The sequence below is a fragment of the Hemicordylus capensis genome, chromosome 13 (assembly GCF_027244095.1).
Source record: "Hemicordylus capensis ecotype Gifberg chromosome 13, rHemCap1.1.pri, whole genome shotgun sequence".
Lineage (NCBI taxonomy): Eukaryota > Metazoa > Chordata > Lepidosauria > Squamata > Cordylidae > Hemicordylus > Hemicordylus capensis.
The window spans coordinates 9,449,997-9,476,057 of record NC_069669.1 but is presented as its reverse complement, the minus strand read 5'-3'; the positions used below and the strand labels follow the sequence as shown (position 1 = coordinate 9,476,057).

General features: G+C 51.1%; 1 protein-coding gene across 3 annotated transcripts in view; it reads right to left on the bottom strand.

The window, feature by feature from the left end:
* Positions 1–26,061, bottom strand: part of SBK1 (SH3 domain binding kinase 1) — a 58,093-nt gene that overhangs the window by 13,950 nt on the left and 18,082 nt on the right. The window contains exon 1 of one of the 3 annotated variants that reach the window (XM_053277189.1): positions 14,861–15,336. The exons of 1 other annotated variant lie outside the window; for it this stretch is intronic. The gene's annotated coding sequence lies outside the window, so the exon portion shown is untranslated. Of the gene's footprint in view, positions 1–14,655; positions 14,771–14,860; positions 15,337–26,061 lie in introns of those variants that run through there. One more of the 3 variants, XM_053277188.1, reaches the window with a different exon arrangement.

Here is a 26,061-nt window from a genome sequence, read left to right as displayed (position 1 = left end):
ACTCCCATAATCCCCAGCCAAAGGCCACTGGGCCTGGGGATTATGGGGGTTGAAGTCCAAGAAAATCTGGGGGCCCAACGTGGAGGATCTCTGCTGTAAGATATTCCCCTCAGGGGATGGAGCTGCTCTGGGAAGAGCAGAAGGTCCCAAGTTCCCTCCCTGGCAGCATCTCCAAAATAAGGCTGAGAGAGATTCCTGCCTGCAACCTTGGAGAAGCTGCTGCCAGTCTGTGTAGACAATACTGAACTAGATGGACCAACGGTCTGACTCAGTATATGGCAGCTTCCTATATTCCTATGATCTGAGGACCTATGAAGCTGTCTTGTCCCGAAGCCAGACTTGTGCTGGGCCCAGATATGCTTCTGCAGGGAGGAAAAGGGTTCAAGGTTGACGAGGATTCTGGAGAGAGTTTAGGGTGGGATGAACCTTGGCAATTTTGGTGAAAGGGCATGAAATCCCCCCCCCACACACACACACACGAAATGCAGGGTTGTCGATCTTGCTTTTATAGCTTGTGCCATGTTTGAGTAGGCAGAAGCTGAAGGGCTGGTGCTCTCCCCAGTCGCTCGTCCATCTGGCCGCCATTTCCGCCCCCTCCAGAATTATTTGGGAAGTGCTGCTATAGTGGTAGGCCCCAGTGCATTCTGGGAGGCAAAAATTAAGGGAAAGCAGCAGTACTTTGAGCTGCACACGGGGAAAAAGAGGCCACCCACTACTCTGTGTTGATAAAATTGCCGTGGTTATTCAAGGACATTAATGTCTTAGAATGATTTTGGAAAGAGCTAGAAATGTTATGATGCTTATGGATGCATAACCAGAACACTTGTGGATGAGAGGGAGATACCAGCAGACTCAGGGTAAGTCCACGGATATGGGTTTCACAAAACTCTGAAGGAAAAAAACCCCAAGGGGCTCTAAACCCCACAAAACTGCCTCAATGTAACTCAATGGAGTGGAATGTTCATAGACACCGAGACAGTTAACAGACAACCCAGTGGGTGGAGCTAATGGAACTGGGTGGCGAGGAGTGGGGGAAGGAAGGCTTGAACAAAAAAAACAGGGAATATCTTGGCTTGAAGAATACTCTGTCAAGACTGCCACAACTCTTTTTGCTTCTGAGGGGGAAAGGTATCTAAAACTTGTCAGGTGCCCACCAAGGATACACTGCAACATGTTGTAATTAATAATTCGAATCCTGTAATTCCAATTAATAACAGAAACAAACCCTCTTAATGACTGCTAAGCATGAAAGTTGGCCAATGCAGACCCCCAGGTCCCTGTGAATTTGCGGTCCCACAGCTTTCCCCAAGGGCAGGCTTCCCAACTCGGGGTCCACGAGACACTGCTGAACTACAACTCCCATCAACCCCAGCCTCAATCAATTTCTCTGCAACATCTGGAGGACCACAGGCCAGGAAGCCCTGCCCCAGAGGAAGACGGAAACTCCAGGGTCTTATTCTCACCTCTGCCCGTCTGGCGTAACCATACGGAGAGCCAGGAAGCATCTGTGTTGGAACCGAAGCGCAGGGCCATTTCGTATGAGGCGTGCCGCATTTCCGAGCGCGGTGCGAAGGGTGGGCTCTCGCTTCGGAATAAAGTTTCCTGCACCAAAGGAGGAGCGCCCGCTTTCCTTCTTGAGAGTAATTTGAGGGGGAGCTCTGCCATGAAGCTCCTTCCCACTCAGAGGGTCCGTGGGTACATTACCAGCGTGCAAAATAACCCGCAAGCAACGGCCCTCTCGTATGGATTGCGACCCGTTCTGAATACCAGTCTCCCAGGCTGCATTGCTGCTTCTGCTCATCCCTTCAGCCATGGCAACCCCGCACCTTGTGCCCAGTTGTTACCAGGGTTACCGGTTATCTGGCCCTTTATGAAGGGACCCCTTTGACAGTCAGCCATCTTCTGAAAGAACGATATGTTTTACCGTCTCTCCCCTTTCTCCTCCTTCCTCCCCCCCACCCCGGCTCCGACTGCAAAAGCCCCCTCTGTGCAAACTCGCCTGGCCATATTTACACACATGAAATTCCAGCATATAATGGGATCCCTGGCTGAGAAGGCCAACGTTCGAACAGCGGCTGTTCAAAAGCACAGACAGAGCACCCGGGACTGTCTTGGGATTGCTTCAGCACTGTTCAGTGATAGACGGCATTGCTTTGTTGGTAGCTCAGTCTCTCTCCAGCCTTTAGCCCATTCAAGATTTTCCCCAACTAATCCTGATAACTTATTGCAGCTTATTTATTTTAATTGCTGCATCACTTTAATAAAAAACCACCAAACTATTCCCTTTTTCTAAAGGTGCCTCCCTTTCCTTGGCACAATCTCTCCTTCATGACCCATAAAACTTAAACCCCAACATGTGTGTTTGTCCTTTCTTCTCTATGATAAAGAGCCACTCTGCTCACAACTCAACCATTTCTCTACTTGCCTGGAGGACCAGGGTGTTTAAATACTTCGCCCAGGGGCAGAGGGAGGCCACTGGCCACTGGCAACCCAGGTTCTGCTGCCGCTGCGGCCACCTTACCCCTGTCCCCGCATGTGACATCAGACACAGGGAGCATTTAGCCCCATCCCCGCATGTGACATCAGGTGAGGGGGCGTGGTCTGATGGCAGACTTGGGGGCGTGGTCTGACGGCAGACTTGGGGGCGTGGTCTCCTGTCAGATGGGGCCGCATGGTCCAATTAAATCACATCCCCCACATCTGACGTCAGATGCAGGGGTTGTGTCTGGGGCACCAGGTGCGGCCCCTGAGAAGCGGCAGCCCGGGTTCTTTGAACCTGTCCGCTCAATGGTGTCTCTGCCGCTGCCTTCCCTGTCTGTTTATCATGGATTGAGCAGCTGTCCGCTCTGCTTTTCAACTCAAAAAGTTCCCAAAGCTGTTCACGGAGCAAAATGAATGAGAGGATAGTTTTCTGCCCAAAAGAGATTCCCAATCTAAAGAGAAGCACAAAGGACACCCCGGCAACAGCCACTGGAGGGATGCTGTGCTGGGGTTGGATAGGGCCAGTTGCTCTCCTCCGGACAATCACTTCTTCTTGTATTTTAACCACGGCCCAAGGATGCACATGTCAGGCGGTACAGAAATATAATAAATAAATAAAAGATCGCACCAGCCTGAAGTCTGAACACTGTTGTCTTATTCTACCAAGCAAGCTTGTGGCTGAAGCAAGACTCGAAGCGGTAACTTCCTTGCTCCTGCTCACACCCTCCGGAGGTAGGTTATGCCAGCCAGGATCTGGGTCAGCCCGAGACATTTTGGTGCCTAGGGTGCAAAAACAAATAAGTGGCACCCTCCCCCAAATCAACGACTGGGCCCTGGCTCCATGGCAGAACATCTGCATGCAGAAGGTCCCAGGTTCAATCCCTGGCAGCATCTCCAGATAAGGCTAGGATACACTCCTGCCTGAAGCCCTGGAGAGATGCTGCCAGTCAGTGTCGACAATCCTGAGCTAGATGGACCAAGGGTTTGACTCAGGAGAAGGCAGCTTTCAAAGGGGCCATAGATCAGTGGTAGAGCATCTGCTTGGCATGCAGAAGGTCCCAGGTTCAACCCCTGGCAGCATCTCCAAGTAGGGCTGGGGAAGACTCCTGCCCCAAACCCTGGAGAAGCTGCTGCCAGCCTGTGTAGACAATCCTGAGCAAGATAGCACCAGTGCCCGACTCAGTAAAAGGCAGCTTCCTAGTTTCTGATGAATGGTGCAGCTCCCGTTCACATCACCGAGGCATCCACAGGAGAAGGTAACACTGGGTTGTGCCCCACGACAAGCCAGCCGTCTCCCGTTCGGCTTGTCCCCCTCCTGCCGGCTTTGTCTGGCTGCATTTGCAGTGCCTGGCTGGGACTCCCCTGTCGAGACTCTGCGGCTTGTGGGGAACAAAGGCTGATTAACCCTTCGCCTCCCTCTCGCCTTTGTCTCCCTGCCGGCTGCCCAGGTGGCCATTTCAAGCACGCCACCTGCTCCCCAGCCCCGGTCTCTCCCCACCCCACTTTCCCCTGCTGCTGCTGCTGGGCTGTGTTCTGTGTCCTATTCAACCCTTCCTAGCCTCACCATCCATCACCTCCTTTGCCTACTGGAAGGATCCGTCTCCACCGGTCACGCTTCCAGAGGTGCTCTTCCCCTTGGACTTGGGGGCCAAAGTCCAGGGCCTCCACAGCCCCTGGGGCCCCCCCAAATCCTCTTTAGTCTGTCCCGGGTGGTGTGGTCACCCGGCCGAGCATGATGGCGCTTAATTTACGGCCTCCAAAGGCCTTTCGGTCCAGGCTCCAAAATTGCCTCGGTGCACCTCTGTATGCTGCCATTCGCAGCTTCCTCTCTTCATTCACCCCGAACCAAATCCATGGGTCTTCAGAAGCCACGGCCACATGGGGGCGACTCAGAACCAACCCGTGACTGGGCTTTCTCTGTGGCTGCCCCGGGGCTTTGGAATCTGCCCCCTGCTGAAAGAAGAGCATCTCCTTCTCTGTTTGTTTTCAAGAGGAGCCTCAAGACTCTCCTGTTCTGGCAAGCTTTTAATTAGAATTTTAATCATTTTTCATCATTTGTTTTATCTTGGTTTTACTGTGTTGTATGTATTTTAACCTGTGATTTGTAATATTAAAATTTGTACACCGCCTAGAGATTTACATATCAGGTGGTATAAATATATGATAGATAGATAGATAGATAGATAGATAGATAGATAGATAGATAGATAGATAGATTTGGCTTCTTCCCTAGATTGTTATGGGGCTGTGGAGGGACAAAATTCCACCAGAAAAATGAAGGGGGTGGGGTGTTGATTCCAGGACCCATAAACTCCTTTGCCAGCCTTTATCCCCAATTAGCCAGGTTTCAATCCGAGGTGTCTCTGGCTTCCTTTGCTGTTCACAGGCCTTGGCTGGTCTGAAATTTATTGATTTATATTTATAGCTCAGTAATAGAGTGCCTGTTTTGCATGCAGAAAGTAGGAGGGGGTGTCGGCATCTCCAGGGAGAGCTGGGAGAGACGCTGCCAGTCTGTGCGGGCAGTCCTGAGATAGATGGAGCAAGGACCTAACTCGGTATAAGGCAGCTTCCTATGTTCACCCTTCCAAAGGGCCATAGGGATGCCAAATCGAAAGGGCATTCCTATGTCATTCAGTGGGCATTCCCGGGCATTCCTTTTAGTGCATTCTCTAGAGCAGGGTTTCTTAACCTTGGCTCCCCAGATGTGTTGGACTACAACTCCCATCAGCCCCTGCCACAGTGTGAACCTAGGAAGCTGCCATATACTGAGTCAGACCCTTGGTCTATCTAGCCCAGTATTGTCTTCACAGACTGGAAGCAGCTTCTCCAAGGTTGCAGGCAGGGGTCTCTACCTTGGAGATGCCGCCAGGGAGGGAACTCGGAACCTTCGGCTCTTCCCAGAGTGTGGCAGGGGGCAATGGGAGTTGTAGTCCAACCCCACCTGGGGAGCCAAGGTTGAGAGCCCCGGGTCGACACCCACAGCATGCCATGACTTCCCCGTTGACCCAACAACACAAGGTATCCTTGGGAAGGCTGAACCACAAGAAGCTGTGACAAGTTAGGGCAAGAGGAGAGCCGGGCTTACTCTGCAGCCCCCAAGCACGGCCTTCTGAACGATGATCTCACCTCCCCTAATGAAGGCGATGCAGAGCCCAAACACAGCTGGCTTCGTCTCCTGGGGAAACAGGCGCCTGTGCTTGTTACCCATCCATCATCCTCCCCGCTCAGATCTCTCACATACGGCTCCAACAACAACAACACAGAAGTCTCAGGAGAGAGCAAGGAGAGGTTAAGATAAAAAGGTGGGGGGAGGGAGTCCTTCCAATTACGGGCGGGTTTTATTTGCCAAGAGACAGCTCTGGCTGGATTTCAGAACAAAGAATTTTTGATCACTGCAGTCACCCCTTCACTCCCGAGTGGAACCAGGACACTTGGAGGGCTTCCTTGCGGAGGGGAGGGCTGGTCTTGCAGCAGCAAGCATGAATTATCTGCTTTGCTAAGCAGGGTATGCCCTGGTTTGCAATTGGGTGGGTAACTACTTGTGAGCACCGTCTGCTGTAAGAGATTCCCCTGAGAGGGTGGGGCCATAGCTGAGTGGAAGAGCATCTGCTTTGCATGCAGAAGGTCCCAGGTTCCCTCCCTGGCAGCATCTCCGGGAAGGGCTGAGAAAGACTCCTGCCTGAAGCCTTGGAGAGCCGCTGCCAGTCAGAGCAGACAGTACTGAGCTAGACAGACCCATGGTCTGACTCAGTGGAAGGCCGCTTCCTGTGTTCCAGTTGGTTGAGGCTGGAGCCACAGCTCAGGGGTACAGCATCTGCTTTGCAACCCAGGTTCGATCCTTGGCATCTCCTGGTCGCTCTAGAAAAGCCTTCTGCCCGAAACTTTGCAGAGCCGCTGACAGTCAGTGTAGACAATACTGAGTTGGTGGACCGACAGTCTGATGCAGTATAAGGCAGCCAGCGATGTGCATGAACCTCAGTTCATGAACCGGTTCAGAGCCGAACCGGTTCAGACGAGGTCTAAGGCACTGGGATGCACATGGAGTTCACACATGCACAGACACCATGAACATCCCGGCATCATGCACACCTTCTTGAGGGGAGCGCCGTCACAGCAATTAAGGTCCTGATCTCCTCCTTTTAAAAGATCCCACTCACTGCTCCCCTCACCATGGCAGGGCCGAACCGGTTTAGACCGCATTCGAATCAGTTTGGCTCCGAAGCTGTGCATGACCCCCAATTCGTGCACATCCCTAAAGGCAGCTTTCTACTTTCCTGTGATCGTCATGACCCCAGCCCTGACTCTGAAGAAGGGGGCGCATCTGAGCTGGAAGAGTTGCGTCCAAACCCCGAGAGCAGGCTCAGTCCTGAGGTTGGCAGCTGGGAGATGCCAGAACTACAGACCCTGGAATTGACACACACAGAGCCTGAACCCCCAATGCACCGGCATCTTCTATACTCCATGCCTCACACCTCCCAAGCCTGCATAACAGCACCAACAATGTCAGGAGGGACTTGATGGAGCATAGGAATGCTAGACTCCAGGCCAGAGGGCTGCCCCTTTAAATCTTCCTACTCTCCAGTCAGGGAGGCAGCACCTGGGAGGGGCAGTCTGAGCCTGAAGGTATTTAAGGCCTCAGTCCAGCTCTGGCCTTGGTTGGAGCAAGTTGCTCGATGGGTGCTCTCCAGGGTGCTGAATCCCTGCCCTGTTTTTATGATGGGACAGAGATGGACTCCACCGCCAGCCATCAGGGCTGGGAGTCAGCTAGTCACAGGTCCAGGAGTTCATGTCCATTGTCCACCCAATGGGACCTCATAGGGAGGGGAAAGGTGGGAACCAGAGTGGGTTGGCGATAAAAGCTGCTCTGTGGATTTGGCTGGGAAATCCTACAACGTAAGGCATGTGGGTTCCAAAGGGATAACCACCTCTGCTCCTGCCCTCCTAAGTAGTTTTCCCTTTCTTCTTTTAAAGGACTAGTGTCGAGCAGGGATCCCCAAATTTAGGCTCTGCTCGCTGGCTAGAAATTATCTGTGGTCGCCACCAGACCCCTCGGATCCTTTTCTGGCGCACAGGCAGAGGGCTTAGGAGAGAAGCGGGTCTTCTGTCACTTGGTAAGGAGCCATGAGAGCCCTCTCTTCCTGCTCAGAAAGGATCCCTGCTGTTTCCTAGCTTCTCAGAAATGGCAGTGGAAATATCTCTGGGAGGAGATTTGGGTGGTGCTGCGTGTCCTGCTCACCAGAGGGCTGGGGGCATTCGCCACTGGCGAACTGACAAATGGATTTGTAGATGCCTGGTGTCAGGAGTTGCTAAGGCAATAATCAGGAATCCACCAGGAACCCACCCGCAAGAATCAGGAACCCACCTGCAAGAATTGGGAACCCACCAGGTTGAAGCATTGGAAACCACACACAAGAATCAGGAACCCACCAGGAACATGCTACAGCAGGGGCCTGGGTGGAGACAAGAGTCCCTGGTAAGAATCAGATCATGGGCATCCCCAACGGAGAGCAAGAAGCAGGTCAGAACCACGGACAGCTCCAAGGAGATGTTGAGCAGGTTTAGCGGTTCCAGGTTCAGGAGTAGTATATCCTATTGTAGTATAACACATACACATACACACACACACACCCGGGACCACAGAGCCCTGTGGTTGTCTTTGGGAGAATACAGGAGGGGTTGACCATTGCCATCTCCCACGCAGTATGAGATGATGCCATTCAGCATCTTCCTAAATCGCTGCTGTGCTGCCCGATATAGGTGTTTCCCATAGTCTGGGAAACATACCAGCGGGGATTCGAATCGGCAGCTCTGGCTTGCTAATCCAGTCATTTCCCCACTGCCCCATTAGGAGGCATTGTATATACAAATCAACTTGATTTGTATGATAACAAGCCAACCAAGAAGCAAGGAGATGGCAAGCCAGTCAGGAGCCAGTGCCAAAAACCAGTCAGCAAGGGGAAAACAGACATCCAAAATGGCGCTCAGAACACTCGAAACATTCTCAGAATGGGGTCATTCCATTCCGAGCTCAAAACAGGCCCTTTGTTTGCAGGTTTTCTCTTTTGAGCTGGAAACACTTGAAATGGCCCATTTTGAGTTGGGACATTTCGAGCTTGAAATGATTGGCACAACCCTATACTGAACTAGATGGACCAATGGTCTGACTTGGTATAAGGCAGCCTCCTATGTTCTTCCTATACTCACACTACTTGGGATTTGTCAAAGGTCTTTAAGGTCATGACACCAACTCATATCACATATATCCGGACCAGACAGACTTTCTTTGGACCTTGGAGCCAGCCCCAAAATTTAGGAGCCAGACAATGGATGCTTGACAAAATTACAAAACTTGGTGATGGATGTTGTGTGCGGTGGGGGGAGGGGGCGATAAATGTGCTCCTCTCTATCCCAGGGCAGCCTGGGAGAAATAAAGACTTTATTCAATAACTCTACCTCTGAATAGCCTAGTCTAGGTGCCAAGGTTAAATTTCTAGGTGCCATGACACCCTGGCACCCGGGATTTGTCAAAGCCCTGACACATATCCAAATCTTCACGCTCTTATGAAATGATGGTCTTCGCATTTCGGGCGGATGAAACGTCACCCCACCTCCCGCCAAGAGGAAGTCTGAGTGCTGTGTTCCTCTAGGGCAAAAATAGTGATTGGCAACCAATAATGCCTATCTTTAAGACAGCAGCTGTTCACTGGAACACACGCTTCCAACCAGATCATTCAAATTAAACAGTCACATTTCTGGGGAGTATCACTTGAGTTAAAAATAGCCGGCTCCCATTCACATGCCCATTAGCCACGTTCCTAAGGTTTGCAGTGGCAGGGAATACCTGGGTTAAGGACAAGTGAGCTCTCTCCAGCACTCTCACAGACCGCACATGCAGTTGGTTAAGAGCACAGCCTATGAACCTGGGCACCTCTGGATCACATGCCAAGGCAGCCAGTGAATTTCCAGGGCGTGGGCTGGAGGCTGCTTTGTTAAATGGGAGGTATGGTGAGCCTCAAGCAGCCTTATGTTGAGTCAGGCCATTGGGCCATCTTGCTCAGTACCGTCTGCACTGACCGGCAGCAGCTCTCCGAGATCTTTTACAGGCTTACCTGGAGATGCTGCCAGGGATTGAACGTGGGACCTTCCACATGCAGAGCAGGTGTTCTGTCATTGAGCTGGGGCCCCACCCTGCTTCCCCCAGCACAGGAAAGGCAATCTTCCTTGGATGCCCTTCATCCTAAAGGCCACAAGACGTGCCCCATTCTTCCACCACTAAGCCCTTTCTGTCTGTTGTATCTGCTCTTCATTCTAAAGGCCTGCGGTGTCTCCGTTCACCTCCCCAAATCATTCCTAAAAGCTACAAAAAGAATGGCCTTTCATTCCTAGGACCTGTCAGGTAATCCTATTCCTTACCGTGCCTCAAGCATTCCTTATGAGGCAAGGTTACAGCATCTGAGGCTCTCTGGTTTGGAAAAGAGAGACATGATAGAGGTGTATAAAATTATGCAGGGAGTAGAGAGAATGGAAAGAGAGAATTTTTCTCCCTCTCTCACAACACTAGGAACATAGGATGCTGCCATATACTGAGTCAGATCATTGGTCCAGCTAGCTCAGGATTGTCTACACAGACTGGCAGCGGCTTCTCCAAGGTGGCAGGCAAGAATCTCTCTCAGCCCTATCTTGGAGATGCTGCCAGGGAAGGAACTTGGAGCCTAGATGCTCTTCCCAGAGCGGCTCCATCCCCCTAAGGAGAATATCTCACAGTGCTCACATTTCTAGTCTCCCATTCATATGCATCCAGGGTGGACCCTGCTTAGCTAAGGGGACAAGTCATGCTGGCTACCACAAGACCAGCTTTCCTCCCTCACTAAAACCAGGGGTCATCCCATGAAACTGAAGGCCGGGAAATTTAGGACAAACAAAAGGAAGCACTTTTTCACATAGTGCATAATTAGCAATAGCAATAGCACTTACATTTATATACCGCTCTATAGCCAGAGCTCTCTAAGCGGTTTACAATGATTTAGCATATTGCCCCCAACATTCTGGGTACTCATTTTACCGACCTCGGAAGGATGGAAGGCTGAGTCAACCTTGAGCCCCTGGTCAGGATCGAACTTGTAACCTTCTGGTTACAGGGCAGCAGTTTTACCACTGTGCCACCAGGGGCTCTTGCATAATTAATCTATGGAATTCTCTGCCAAGGGATGTGGTGATGGCCACTAGATTGGATGGCATTAAAAGGGGCTTGGACAAAGTCACCAAATCAGGTCTATCAATGGCTACTAGACTGGTGGCTATAGGCCACCTCCAGCCTCCAAGGCAAGATGCCTCCGAATACCAGTTGCAGGGGAGGCACAGCCGGAGAGAGGGCATGCACACACCTCTTGCCTGTGGGGGGCATCCCAGAGGCATCTGGTGGGCCACTGTGTGAAACAGGATGCTGGACTAGATGGGCTTTGGGCCTGATCCAGCAGGGCTGTTCTTATGTTCTTAAACCACCTCTTTTCCTGTCTCTTCTCCCATCCAGCGTGAAGCATATGAGAAGGATTGTGTGATCAAGCCAGGGCGAACAAGATTTTTTGGGATTTTCATGGTCCCCCTGCATGTGACTCTGTTTTCACCAGAATCAGAAGGAGTGGAGGTAAATAGAGACAGAGATACATGGGGGAAGAATATACACATAGACTTTGCCCCAGTACTGGATTGAGATAAAGGGGTTGTGCCAAAGGCATCATAGAGAAGGTGAGTCTTGGGGAGGGATTTGAAGGAAATAAGAGCTTCCTGCAACCAGATGCTAAAAAGAGGTCCAAAAAACCAAGACCACCTCCAAAATCCAGCATGAAGTTCTAGAATGATTGGGGATAAAAGGTAGTGGCTATTTACAACAGACAGTTTTAGCTTATGTTATTGTCTTCTTAGCAAAAAGCACATGCCGCAAAAATGGCAGAATAACTCGCAGAATGCAGGAGAGGAAATTGCAGAATAACCCACAGAATGCGGAAGAAAAATGGCAAAACAACTCACAGGGTGCAAAAGAAAAAAATGCAGAATAAACTGCAGCACGCCGGAGAATTAAATTGCAGAATGACCAGCAGAATGCAGAAGAATAAGATTACGGCAGAAGAGTTTTAAGACTGCGGGATAAGTTGTGCAAAGCAAGAGCCATATGCAAATCCCTTCATTTGATTAATCATGCATACTGGTTGCAGAATCCAACATTTCTTGGCACAGAATCTGAGATCCCTCTGCACAGGATTTTGATCTTCTTGAACTACAGAAGACACACAGCCCTATGAATGGGCCATCACTGCAAGGCAGTAATAATAATAATAATAATAATAATAATAATAATAATAATAGATAAAACAAACCAGTCAATAACACCTGTTTGACTGTATAAACAAGAAATAATAATAAAATTAGTTAGTTAGTTAGTCAAACTTTATTTGTTAGCTGCCCCATAACAAATTGTTCTTTTGGGAACAGTGCAAGATGTTGTGTAGTGACCTAAGTTCATAGTTTAGCGGCCTAAACGAACACTCTGCCCTTTTTGCATCTGGGCTCTTTCCCATTACATAAACTCGGTCTGCAAAGGGCTGTTGCCCTCCAACATAAGGGCGCCTTGACCTGCAGAAGAACCAAAGAAACCCACGGCACAGGCAAGCTCCATATCAACCTCACGATCAGCACAGGAAAAGGTGGTCCTGAAATCCCACCTCCCCAATCCAACATCAATCAAGACATTCAAAGATGGAACTAGTAACAACCTGGGGGTTGTGGGTAGTCCTCTGAAGAACAGGCACACACAAAGAAGGCAGGCAACACCAAGGGGGGCGGGGGCTTGTATCCAAGCCCTAGCATTTCGGAGAATGCATCTAGCATACCATAAGAACATAAGAAGCTGCCATATACCGAGTCAGACCACTGGTCCATCTAGCTCAGCATTGTCTACACCAGGGATTCTCAAGGTTGGGTCTCCAGAGGTTATTGGACTTCAACTCCCATAATCCCCAACCAAAAGTCCACTGGGGCTGGGGATTATGGGAGTTGAAGTCCAATAACATCTAGAGACCCAACGTTGAGAATTCCTGGTCTACACTGACTGACAACAGCTCTCCAAGATTTCAGGCAGGAGTCTCTCTCAGCCCTACCGGGAGATTCCAGGGAGTAAATCTGGGACCTTCTGCATGCAAACATGGAGATGCCCTTCCACTGAGCTGTGCCCCCATCCCCTAAGGGGAGTCTCTGACCGAGGTCATATGTACAGTAGTCTCCCATCCAAATGCAAACCAAGGCGGGCCCTGCTTAGCAAAGGGAACAATTCCTGCTCGCTGCCACGAGACCAGCTCTCCTCCCCGCACGAGAGACAAGCTCTCCTCCTATCTGTCTGGAATCGGAACGTGTTCTACAGTCATCCATCACCCGAGAGAAGTGGAATCCAAGAAGCCAGCGGATCTGAATAATCGAGGGGGGCCAATACATTTATTCAGCAGATGACCTGCTCTTCCCCAAAACCAAGAGGGAGATGACACTTGGTGACCGCCACTGTGTGATATTCCAAGCAGTCATGGGCTCAGGAATATGCTATGGCAACCCACAATTGGTTAGGGATCTCACTGCCCCACTGCCCTCCTTGGCTCTAATCTAACTCTGTCCTTGTAGGTCACCCACACCCTCTCCGTCAGGTGCCAGAAGCAAAGAGAAGGACCACAGGCCTGAATCCCACCCTCTCTGGCACCTCTAGGCGAGCTATCCCTCTGTCTCTGACAAAGGGGATCTTTCCCACCCAGCTAGGGTTTGTCAAACTTTTTCCTCTAGTTGGGGAAACCCTTGGCTGATTGTCTATGAAGCAAGGCAGGCAACAAGCGTGTTGCTGAGATCTTGGGCGGGGGGGGGGGGGGGGGCGTTTGAAGACGCAAGACCCTGTGGGGCAGACCTCTCAGGCCTCAGCAGAGTCCTGCCTTGTACAGAGGACCAGATCCGGGACACATATATTGTGTGCATTGCAGAGGGGGAACGGAACTGGAGCGGTGTTTTTTGGGGGGGAAGCAAGGTGTTTCTGTTGGGGTTGTTCCCCGGAGCAATCTACCCCAACAAAGGATTCTTGGAACACACAAACACAAGCGACATGGGGAAATGTAATTGCGGGGGGGGGGTTACCATTTAGATTTTAAACCTCCCTCCCACCCAGCCTTTCTGCCCCACCCCTGGGCCCCTCTGCACGTTAGGAGAGGAAGAAGACACACCAAAGGGGGGCTGTGACAGATCCCAAATCACAACCATCCGCCCAAGCCCCACTAAAGACCCATCCAGTCACAGGAGCCCCTCAAAGCAGGTGGGCTTGGCAGGGTGACCGGGGGCGGGGGGGAGGATTCAGTGGGCCATTGATTTAATAAAAGAAGCCTTGGCCCCTCCCTGGCTGAGTCCATGCCCATCTCCTCCCTGTCTGTCTCTGCCCCCAAGCGGGAAGCCGGTTCACAGAGATATACCCATGGGGGTGGGGAGGTACCCATAGTGGGGGGGGGGTGGAATAGGAGGGGGGATGGAGTCCTGCATGGCCGCAGATCAAAGAGGGGTGGAATGAGGGAGGAGGGGAAGAAGAGACCCAGGCAAAAATCTGGAAGACAGCGAGGAAACCTAGGAACCCTGTGTGTAGGGGGGGGGGGTGGGCTTTTTCCCGGGGGGATCCAGCCCCCCCTCCTTGCATGCACATCAGCGGGGTGCTCCAAGCCCCCACCCCGCCTGACCTTGTGCGGGCTGGCGCCCCTGCGAACAATGCATGCGCGCCCCTCCCCACACAGCTCTCCCCGCCCGGTTGCATGACTGTGGCGCCGCGCCTTCGATCCCCGCTGCAGGTGGCAAGTGGCCGGCGGATTGGGGCGCGCGCGGGGTGGGGGGGGGGAGGGGAGGGGAGGCAGCTCATTGTTCTAGCCGCACTCGCCACGCGAGGCGTCCAGGGGGGGCCCTCCCCTTGCCACTTGCCAAAAGACACCTCTCTCGGACGCCAAATCGCCTTTGGGCAAGCGCCCCGGAGCGCCTTCCTCCCCGGCTGCACGTGCGGATGCCCTTGGAGGGCGCCCCCTCCCCCCCCGACACACATACACACACATGCACGATCCAGCTTTCTTCCGCCGCCGCCGCCCCCCCCCCCCTCGCGCCGAAATCTCTCACCTGCTGCTGCCTCACTGCACAGGCAGGCAGGCATCCTTTCTTCCTCTAGACGCCCCCTCCCCAACAAGCGTGGCGGAGCGTGGGGGGGGGAGGGCGCTCTGTGCAGCGGAGACTCCCCCCCCCCCGCAGGGAGCGCCCCCAACCCCCTTTGCAGCCCCTTCCCTCCCCATGCACCAAAAGATGCACGCGCCCTGCAAGCACACACCTGCCTTTAGGGGGGGTCTCGTCCTCATGTCCTCTCTGGCGCTCCGGCGGGCGGGGGGGGGGGGGAACGGCTCCTCCGGCGACGCGAGCCGCAGGCTGCTCAGAGGTTGCCTCCCGCGGCTCTGCACCAGCCCCGGCGGCGAGCAGGAGCAGGCGGCGGCGACCGCTTCACCGCCAGCTCCATTGTCGCAGCCTCCAGTGCCAGCCGGTGGCAGACGCAGTCAGCATTGCAACAGAGGGATGGGTGGGGGGATGCGGGCGGGGGGGGGTGTGTGCAAAGGGCGCGGTGAGGGGGGCACACACGCACCTTGCCAAGGGGGGACGCCAAGGAGGGTCCCTCCCTCCCCTGCCCACCCTGGATGCCTGAAAGGCTGGCAGCCTGCCTGCGCCCTTTTGTTCTGCCTGTGTGTGAATCTCCTCTGAGAGAGAGAGAGAGAGACTCCCAGCCACTTTCCTCCCTGCCTTGTGTGCAGCCTCTCTCTCTCTCTCTCTCTCCCTGCTCCCAACGCCTGCTGCAGCTGCTGCTCTGGGTCCTAAAGCGGATCCACGCTCCCTGCTTCCCGACACCCGGGGATTTACAGGGTTATGGCTTTTTTCTAGGTCAGAGGGGGCCACAGCTGCATCCCCTGTGAGGGCTTGCCAAAAGCTTCCAAGGTTCTCGGAGTTAATCCGGTTGCTTTCTGGAGCCTGCATCGTGTTGGTTATTATTATTATTAATTGATGATGATGATGATGATGATGATGATGATGATGATGATTGATGCTATTTACACACAGTCTACCAGAGGTGATTGGCTGGATTTGGTACTTTCCAAGGGTCTAGGATAACAAACAAACAAAAAACAAAGATATTGTCCTAGTATGCATGCTCTCCCGAGTAGTGTGGCCTTCTGTAGTTGGTGTGTTGTAATTTTATCGATGCCCAAGGTGTCGAGATGGTGTTCAAGTCCTTTTGGTACTGCACCAAGGGCACCCACGACTATTGGCACCACTATTGTTTTCTTTTTCCAGAGCCACTCAATAATAATAATAATAATAATAATAATAATAATAATAATAATAGATGTCTGGATAAAACAAACCAGTCAATAACCAGCCTGTCTGACTGTGTAAACAACAACAACAACAACAACAACAATAAATAAATAATCATCTCTTCCTCTCGCTTCTAAGGTCAACGGTCAACCGATTCAGAGTTATTTTTGCAGGTGGCATAGGAAACTGCTGTCTGCTGAGTCAGGGCATTGGTCCAGCTAGCTCTGTGTTGCAGACACTGAATGGCAGTGGCTGTGCAGGGTTTCAGGTCCAGGGGTCTTCCCCAGCCATACCTGGAAATGCTGCCAGGGATAGAACCTGAGCCTTTCTGCATGTAAAGCAGATGCTCTACCACTGAGCTATGGCCTTATCCTTGGTGAGAGAGAGAGAGCGCCTAGGAAGCTGCCACCTACTGAGTCAGACCCTTGGTCCATCTAGCTCAGTGCTGCCTACACTAACTGGCAGCAGCTCTCCAAGGTTTCAACCAGGAATCTCCAGTGGAGATGTCAGGGACTGAACCTTGGGCGCTTTCACACTGAGCTACATCGGTCACCATGAAAGATGCTTATTACAGTATGCACTTGTGGATGCAATTCGTGCATTCAAAATGAAGGAGAGCATGAGGAAAAGAGTTGTTTTTCAGTTGGCATTTGCTCTTCCCGGTAGTTTGGCATTTGCCATCAAATTAAGGATGCAGGAACTGGTGGCAAGAAACTTTAAAAATGTGTCATTGCTTGTGAGAACCGTCTAAAGTGTGTTGATGGCATTCGGCCAAGCAGAGTATTTCAGAGACGGCTGATACCTGCGCTGTCGAAGAAGTTTTCACACATATCTGCAGGCACCCCTGCTAACTGGGCAAAGAGGCACCTTTTAGCGTGGTGGTTCTCTTTATTTAGCGGGGGGGAGTAACTGGCCCTCTCCACCCCCAGCACAGCATCCCTCCAGTGGCTGTTGCTGGGGTCTATCTTGTGTTTCTTTTTAGATTGTGAGCCCTTTGGGGACAGGGTGAGATCTTTTTTGCTTGTTATTTCTCTGTGTAAACTGCCCTGAGCCATTTTAGAAAGGGCAGTATAGAAATCGAATTATTATTATTATTATTAATTATTATCATCATCATCATCATCATCATCATCATCATCCACAAATCCACATGCCAGCTCTCCAGAGGCAAGCGCGCCCAGCCCTCTGGCGAGCAGGACTCCCAGCACCACACATTTCCTCCCCAGAGGCCTCACTTCCATCACCCTGCTGACACGCCACGGCCTGAGGTGACTGCCTTGCCTTGCCTCATGGAAGGGCCGCCCCAGCAGCTGTGGATTGGATGGGTTCCTCCCTCCATCTTGGGACGTCAGACATGGATTTCCTTCATTCTTGGTGGGGATGGTAGGTCACCACGGGCATCCATGGTGACTTACCATGGGGGAGAGAAGAGAGGGCAGTTCCCCCTCAGATTGAGCCAGTTCCCGTTGAATTCAATGGGACATACTCCCAAGAAGTGGGTGGTAAAGGGGTTGCTGGCTTTGCCCTCCCCCTGGAAAAAGTCCTGTGGCTGCCCATGCAATTCAGCCACCTCAAACCCAAGAAAACCGTGGCTTTTGAATGGATTTTCACCTAAATTCATACTGCCAAGTTTTCCAGTGATACAATATATGAATAAGAATGTTCTTACAGGCCCAGATCAAAATTCTGTGGAGTCCCGCATTCTGCACCAATCAGCCAGACTTTATTTCTTTGCTCATTTACAATATGGCTAGACCACCGATGACCCCGCCGCCTCAAAAAAACCTCATAAAGTTGTTTACAAAAATAAAAATGCAAGTATAAAATACATCCAGTTCGATCAGCATAAAACAGTTTAAAGCTCAGTGAAAACGACCACAGCTTCAATATCAGATCCCCAATATCTGGGCAAAATATAAATGCCCTTACTTTGTATCTTGAAAGAGACCGAATGCACCTTCTTGTTCCCAGAACCCGCCTATCCGAGGTAGACTGTCTCTGAATATGGCGTCTCTGTTTTTCGCTAGCATTGATACACACACCTGAGAACGCAAGGCGGTTTCCCCCAAAAGCAGGGAGAGTCCTCCCTGACAAATCCCGAAGCTAAACAGCAACACCACGCAAACTCTCGCCAAAGAAAGGAAGCAAGAGTTGCGTTCTAGTAAATAGGTACAAAATGCAAGGCAGCGTCATTAAAAATCAATCCGCAAACTCCTATTGATTTGCACAGAGAGGTGGGTTAGAAGCAGATATAGATTAAAAAGCTATTAAACGGCCGTTTAAAACTCTTTGTTCGAGTGGAGCTATTAAATGCGCCTCGCCTGGCTTGACAAAGACAGCGGGGTTAGCCACCCTCCCACAGACCTTTTATGGGTTTCCTTCGCCCCCTTTCAAGATCGATCCTGGCACTCGGCCAAAAGGTACTTAAAGAGACAGGAACACTTTAACAGTGAGCTGTGTTGGGGGGGGGCTCAGGGCGCATAAATGAGTGTCTACGATGCCAGGAGCCGGGGATCCGAAATATACCCAGCAACTACATCTGGAGTATCCATTTGGAGAACTGTGCACAGTTCTGGACACCAGCTCTCAAAAGGGACATTGCAGAACTGGCAAAGGTGCAGAAGAGGGCAACCAAGATGATCAGGGGCCTGGAGCGCCTTCCTGATGAGGGAAGGTTTGGGCAGGCTCTAGCTGTCCAGACTAGTAGCCACTGATAGACCTGTCCTCCATGAATTTGTCTAAGCCCCCTTTAAAGCGACCCAAGCTGGGAGCCATCACCACATCTCGAGGTTTTTTCGTTTAGAAAACTGTGGGAGAGGGCTGCACAAGTTGGGCCCTCTGGCGGTTTTTGGACTACAACTCCCATCGTCCCCAGCCATAGTAGTCCATAGTCAGGGATGGTGGGAGTTGTAGTCCAGCATATGCAGAAAGGCCAAAGTCATGCAGACCTGGCGCTACGATGGAGAAAGTGGCTAGGGCCCGGCTCTGTTGCCAGATTTGGCTTTTTTAAAGCCAAATTTTGGGTTTCGGCCCATTTGACTCACAAGTATACCCCTGAGGTTCTGGCCACCTCTGGGAGGTATTTTAATCCCTCTCTCACAAGACTAGAACCAGAGGTCATCCCATGAAACTGATGGCCAGGAAATTTAGGACCAACAAAAGGCAGTACTTTTTCACACCGTGCATCATTAATCTGTGGAATTCTCTGCTGCAGGATGTGGCGATGACTCCCTGGATGACTCCCCAAGGAAGCAATGGAGAACTGCTTTGTGGTTTGTGCTGCATTATTTGGGTGACGTTGACTTTTTATTGTTTGATGTTTTGTGCTGTTGAGTATCTCTTTTAAATGTTTGTGTAACACTGTGAAATGTTTACGAGTAGCAGTTTGTCAGTTTCTAAATAAGTCAGCACGGTATAAACGCATGCACACAGATGCCAAAGACCTAGATTTTGTCTCCCTTCCTATCCTTCTACATCAGCCCATTAAAAAATGTATATGTTGCAGAATGTCCTCAAGTTGCATTAATTCTCTTAGTAGCCACCTAATGGTGCAGTGGGGAAGTATCTTACCTAGCAAGCCAGAGGCTACCAGTTCGAATCCCTGCTGGTATGTTTCCCAGACTGGGCAGCAGCGACATAGGAAGGGGCTGAAAGGCATCATCTCATACTGGGCGGGAGGAGGCAATGGTCAACCCCTTCTGTATTCTACCAGAGACAGCCACAGGGCTCTGTGGGCGCCACGAGTCGACACCGACTCAACGGTGCAACTTTACTTTACTAGCAGATCTATAGGGAGTTTAAAATCCTGTTAGGTATTGCTGTATACTGACTTTTAAAGGAACTCTTATTTTGTCTGAGGCCCTGGAGTGCTGCTCCCGGTCAGTGTGCACAATAATGGTTTGGGCTCTAGAGATCTGAAGGGCCACCTGCTCCCAAGGGTTCCTGCCTACCTGACAAGATCATCAGAAAGGGCTCTGTGCTGTGTGCCGACAATGAGGGAGGCTCAGCTGTCGTGCACGTAGGACAGGGCCTTCTCGGTGGTTGCCCTCGGGCTGTGGAAGACACTCCTGGTTGGCATACACTCCTGAGCTTCCATGACAGAAAGCAAGTAAAAACATGTGAGAGGAGAGCTGGCCTTGTGGTAGTAAGCATGACTTGGCCCCCTAGCTAAGCAGGGTCTGCCCTGGTTTGCATTTGAATAGGAGACCACATGTGAGCACTGTAAGATCTTCCCCTCAGGGGATGGAGCTGCTCTGGGAAGAGCAGAAGGTTCCAAGTTCCCTCCCTGGCAGCATCTCCAAGACAGGGCTGAGAGAGACTCCTGCCTGCAACCTTGGAGAAGCCGCTGCCAGTCTGTGCAGACAATACTGAGATAGATTGGGCAATGGTCTGACTCAGTATACGGCAGCTTCCTATGTGGCTTTTGTACCCAGGCTTTTAGATATGCAGGAAAACAACAAATCACAACAAGCAGCAGCAAACATCGACAAAAGGCAAATATCTAATGTTGAGCTCTGCTGGGCAATCTCAAGGTTCCTGTCTCACTCGGGGTGGGTGGGAGGTGGGTAGAAGTCAAAAGTTGTCAATTACCCACCTTGCAAGGTTGTTGTAAAGACTGCAAGAAAAAGCTCTGCCCAGGCCTCCTGGGCTGTTCTTCCTGGGAGAGTGAGGGCTAAAGAGCCCTTTGCAATCCACTCCTGGGAGTGTGAGCTGGTGGGTGGAGCCAGTGAGGTTGGCTCCACCCACCAGTCCCCTCCCACTGGGTTGCTACAGCCCTGGTATAAGCTCAAAGGTTTCCATGACCTACCTTGCAAGGTTGTTGTAAAGACTGCACGAAGATAAGCTCTGTGGAGTAAAGACACTCACACGTGCCCTGGGAAGAATGCAAAGCGATTCTATGATGCTTCCCTCCCCCGCTTGCAGCCTTCGCGGAGTTTCCTTTGAGACAAACCGTTCAAACGCCGCTTCTCATCTTACCTTCGCGGCTCTCTATTTAAAGCTCTCGTCTGGTCTCTTTTTAGGTCAGGTCTGATGAGTAACCTGCAGGGGAGTCTGCCGGAGGTAAACGGGAGCTTTGTGATCCAGGCACACGTGTGCCAGGATGTGGCCGTTCAAAAGAAAGTATTTTCATAGACTAAATCAGTATAACGGATCCTCTAGCTCAGAATCAAATGCACACGTATTAGACGGTGTCTTGGTGGCCCACATGTTGAGCGTGAGCCAGTAGTGTGATGCAGCATCTAAAAAAGCCAATGCAATCCTAGGCTGCATTAACATAGTGTCCACACTATTACGGGCCAAACAGCTGTCACACAGGACATCCGTGATGGGATTGCCTGCCTTTTTTTTTTTAGTAGAATCATAGGAGCTTGGAGTTAGAAAGGACCTTAGAGGTCCTAGACTAACCCTCTGCTTAGAGCAAGCATCCACTACAATGGAGACTGCTAAGGCTGCTTTATACTGAGTCAGACCCTTGGTCCATCTAGCAGAGTACTGTCGACACGGACTGGCAGCGGCTCTCCGAGGTTTCAGGCGGGAGTCTCTCCCAGCCCTACCTGGAGATGCTGCCAGGGATTGAACCAGGGACCTTCTGCAGCCAAAGCTTATGCTCTCTCACTGAGCTAGGGTCCCATCCCTTAAGGGGAATCTCTGACAGTGCTCACATCTCCCATCCAAATACAAACCAAGGCAGACCCTGCTTAGCAAAGGGAACAATTAACTTTGGCTGGTTCTCCACCCTAACTGCGATTCATTGTCGCATTCCTGGGGGACAGGGGGTGAAATTGCTCTTCTCCATAGGGAGAAACTGTGCCCCCTCCAAATTGCCATTCATTGTGCCGGGGAGGAAAAAGTCAGGACCCTGTGATTGGAGAAATGGTGCGGGTGAAAAGGTTAAACCAGGAGGGCTGCACAATTTTGGCCCGCCCGTTGCTTTTGGCCTACAACTCCCATCCAGCCTAGCCACAGCGGCCAATAGCCGGGGCTGCTGGGAATTGTAGTTCAACATCCATGTGATGCCATGGTTAGAGTGTTGGACTAGGACCAGGGAGACCTGAGTTCAAGTCCTCGTTCAGCCATGAAACTCTTTGGGTGACTCTGGACCAGTCACGTATATACACCTTTCTAGTCTCCTTGGAGGAAGAGTGGGATATAAATGCTAACGCGTTTTTAAAAAATTAATTAAAATCTGCAGGACAGCTGAGGATATGCATCCTGTGTTAAACAGTCCTTTCTATGACACCCCTCTCTGCTAAGCTAATTCACACACTTGTCCCTCGTGACTGCTTTTTAAGTTTTCAAAGATGACGGGTGACCTCGCCACAGATCTCCTGCGTCACGTGCAGAACCTCAAGAAATGAATGCCAAAAAACAGTCTCTCCATAGCCAAAAATAGTGTCTTTCAGGCATGTCTCTGCTTAGGATGATTAGAGTTTTCTCTCTTTTCCCCTCCTGAAATCCGCCTAACAACAACGCAGATGACAGTGTGCCATACACACGTGCCGGAACATTCCTCACTGCTTGTTTTCTGGCTTTGGGTTATTTTTAGTCCTCGTAACCATATTCAGAAAATTCTGTTACTCGGAGCTGTGAACGGATTGCAGCTTTGTTCGATGAATAATATTTATAGTGCCAGGTTTGTTATGCGTGGGTGCACTTTTGGAGGTCTTAATTATATTTTGGGGGAAGTAATAGAAGGAACATGTGCAATCCACGGATAGGTACAGAGGGCGGTGGTTGGATTGTTCCAAGCAGAACCTGCCATGCTGCATGCGAATGGTTAATAGTAACAACATTATTTCGTAAAAAGGAAACTGCTATTTACTTCGGGAACCCCACTGTTTAGAGCAGAGAATGGTTGCAACTAGGATTGCCGGGGGTCAGGATTTGACCTGGAGGTTTAGGGGTTTTGCTGCCTCCTCTGGAACTCCAGGAGGAAGTATTAAAATCTCCAAGTGAAACAGAGCCAAATGGCCAGGAGGTTTTTTGCTTGACCCGACAACTTTTGCTATTAGCTCTGCTCCCACATCCTTCAAGCCAAGGTCAGTCCAAAATCTGTTGCACCTTGGCTGGCATGCCCAGTACCATCTGGCTCCCTCCTATGCAGTGCCCTGCTGCCCCAAATGCCACTTCATTCCTCACTTACCTGGCAGCCACCCACTTCTCCATCTCCCACTTCCCGCTCCTCCATTTCCCACTTCCTGCTCCTCCATCTCCTGCTTCCCACTCCTCTGTCTCCCGCTTCCTGCTCCTCCGTCTCCTGCTCCTCCATGTCCCGCTCCCCACTCCTCTGTCTCCTGCTCCTCCGTCTCCTGCTTCCCGCTCCTCCATGTCCCGCTCCCCGCTCCTTCATCTTCTGCTCCCCATTCCTCTGTCTCCTGCTTCCCACTCCTCCGCCTCCCGCTTCCTGCTCCTCCACCTCCCGCTTTCCACTCCTTTGCCTCCTGCTCCCCAATCCTCCGCTTCCCTCTCCCCACTCCTCCACTTCCCACTCCTCCTTCCCCTGCTCCTCCATCCCCTGCTCCTCCACCCACCCCACTCCTCCACCTCCTTCCACACTGCTTGGATTCCAAATGAAAGAGGGGGACAGAGCCGATGAGGAAGTGTGGAGGAAAGGAGAGTGGCATGGGCTAGAGCACTGGAAATGTGTCAGAGGCGACAGCAGGCGAGCAGTGGCTAGACTAGAACCCACCCCCCTCCAACCCGTTGCTGACACGCTACATGGTTGGCGTCAGGGCACATGTGGGCCCATCATTTCCCAGCCAGCTCGCACACTGGTAAGAGGCCAGATGGCCTTTCCCTTCTCTTGTTGGCTCAAGAGACGAAAGAGGCCACTTAGCCCCCTGACGCTAAGTGGCATCATGGCCCCCTGCAGCTTAGTGGGTGGCAGTGGCAAGAGGCAGTGGCAGCAAGTGGGAGGAGAGGTGAGCAGCAGGTGAGGGGCCCTCGGTGGCCCCTGACCCAGGGTGGCCCGTGTTCTTTGAACACATCCGCCTAATCAATGTTATGCTCCTGGTTCTAGATCACACCCAGGACCTATACTTAAGCAACGGTCTTCTCAACCGCCTACTCTGATCTTGTAATAACTGTCTCCCTCCCTCCCTCCCTCCTGGCCTGCACAACTCGGCATTCTTTGATGTGTGGCCCCAGCTGCTCCTGACCTCAGTTCCTCTTTTACATGGCTCTTGATCACATTTCTCTTCACATTACCGACCTTCCAAAGTCAAGAGGGACCTGGAATTGTTGCCGCGCCAAGGAACAAATTCCTCCTGCTCACAGGTATATAATATATGTGTGTGTAGGTCCCCTGGGGATTCATTTTGCTATGTAAGACTGTACCGAGAACTCTCCCTCTCTTTGGTATTGATAGTCTTAATAATAATAATCTGGAGGCTTTTGAGAGAATTGCATAAAAGGGGAGAAACAGTAATCATCATGCACTTTCGTTTACAGGATTGTCTGCACAGAATGGCAGATGATTCTGCCTAGAAATGTCACCGATGAGACCGCTTGCATTTTGTGACCTTTTGGATGTGCTCCTTGCAATTTGCGTCTCTCTCAAGGGCTGAGCTAACCAGCGGACCAGTGGGGGCTCCTTTCCCCTATTATTCTTCACTGGCCCCATTTATAGAAGGCTACAGAGAGACATGATGTGGCTAAAACTGGGAAGAGCCATAGGGCTTGTGGATTTCATGAAGGACTCCCTTTCTTGCTTCCCAGCGTCAAGGCTGAGCACTGTCAGCAGGATTACAAACCAGAAAATAGGATTATGCCCCCAGCTTACATTAGTAAATGTATTTTCTGGGGTCAATACAGATGTGACATCAAAAAAATAATAATGGTGTTTATGGTAACTGCTGCCAGGTTAACTAGAGCCAAACATTGGAAAAATCAAACCATGTCGATGAAGAGAGAAGTGACTGGCCCAGAGTCACCCAGCAAGTATCATGGCTGAATGGGGGATTTGAACTCGGGTCTCCCCGATCCTAGTCCAGCACTCTAACCACTAGACCATGCTGGTTCCAAGGGTCAGAACCAGTTCCTGGATCACTTTTTAAAATTAGTGCCTGAGTCGGAGAGTTTAACAAATATTGACGAATCGGGACCAAATCGAACCCATGCTTTGAATGGTTCAAGACCATGAAACAGTTAGTCCTGAAGGTGTTCTTTCATAGAATTCCCTGTGTAAGCCTACAAAACAGACTGCCAAGGAAGTAAATTCTACTGAACTCTGTGCAACGTAAGGTAAAGGTAAAGTGTGCCGTCGAGTCGGCGTCGACTCCTGGCTTCCACAGAGCCCTGTGGTTGTCTTTGGTAGAATACAGGAGGGGTTGACCATGGCCATCTCCCACACAGTATGAGATGATGCCTTTCAGCATCTTCCTAGATTGCTGCTGCCCGATATAGGCGTTTCCCATAGTCTGGGAAACACACCAGCAGGGATTCGAACCGGCAACCTCTGGCTTGCTAGTCAAGTCATTTTCCCACTATGCCATTAGGTGGCTTCTGTGCAATGTACTTCTGAGTAAACATGTTTAGGCTTCTGCTGTATCCCTTTTCTTAGTAAAAACCTCTTCGCTAGGGAGCTGTCCATAGTACTTACCTAAGCCTTAACTTAGCTAGCACACAATGTTCCCATTTGGTTTCTGCCTTGCTTATCTCTTATATCTGTTTCCAAAAGAGCTGGAAATGTTATTACCCTCATGGACACATAATCGGAGCAGCTGCAGGTGAGAAAGAGGTAGGTGGAGATGTTGACAGGGACTGAACCCCAAGAGATTATCTTGCAGCAGAGCTCAGATATGGTCACCCATCCAAATGCAAACCAAGGTGGACCCTGCTTAGCTAAGGGGGCCATTCAGGCTCATTACCGCAAGGCTGGCTCTCCACCCTCTGCAAACGTTGAAGAGTCCCAGAAGACCTTGCCAACTCTCTTGCCGATGAACATCAATCTCATAAAGCACATCGCAAGGCCTTGGTCGAATCCCACATCCATTCTTCACCAAGAAAAGCTTCATTCTGCAACCTCTATAAATGATGGAACTGTCCATTGATTGGCTTGTCTTTCTTTTGCTTCTGCTGGTCACGGGGAAGGACACAAAGCTATGCAGGCGCTGACTACTGAAAACCCCGACCTGCATGCCTTCATTCTGAAATTTCACTAGATAT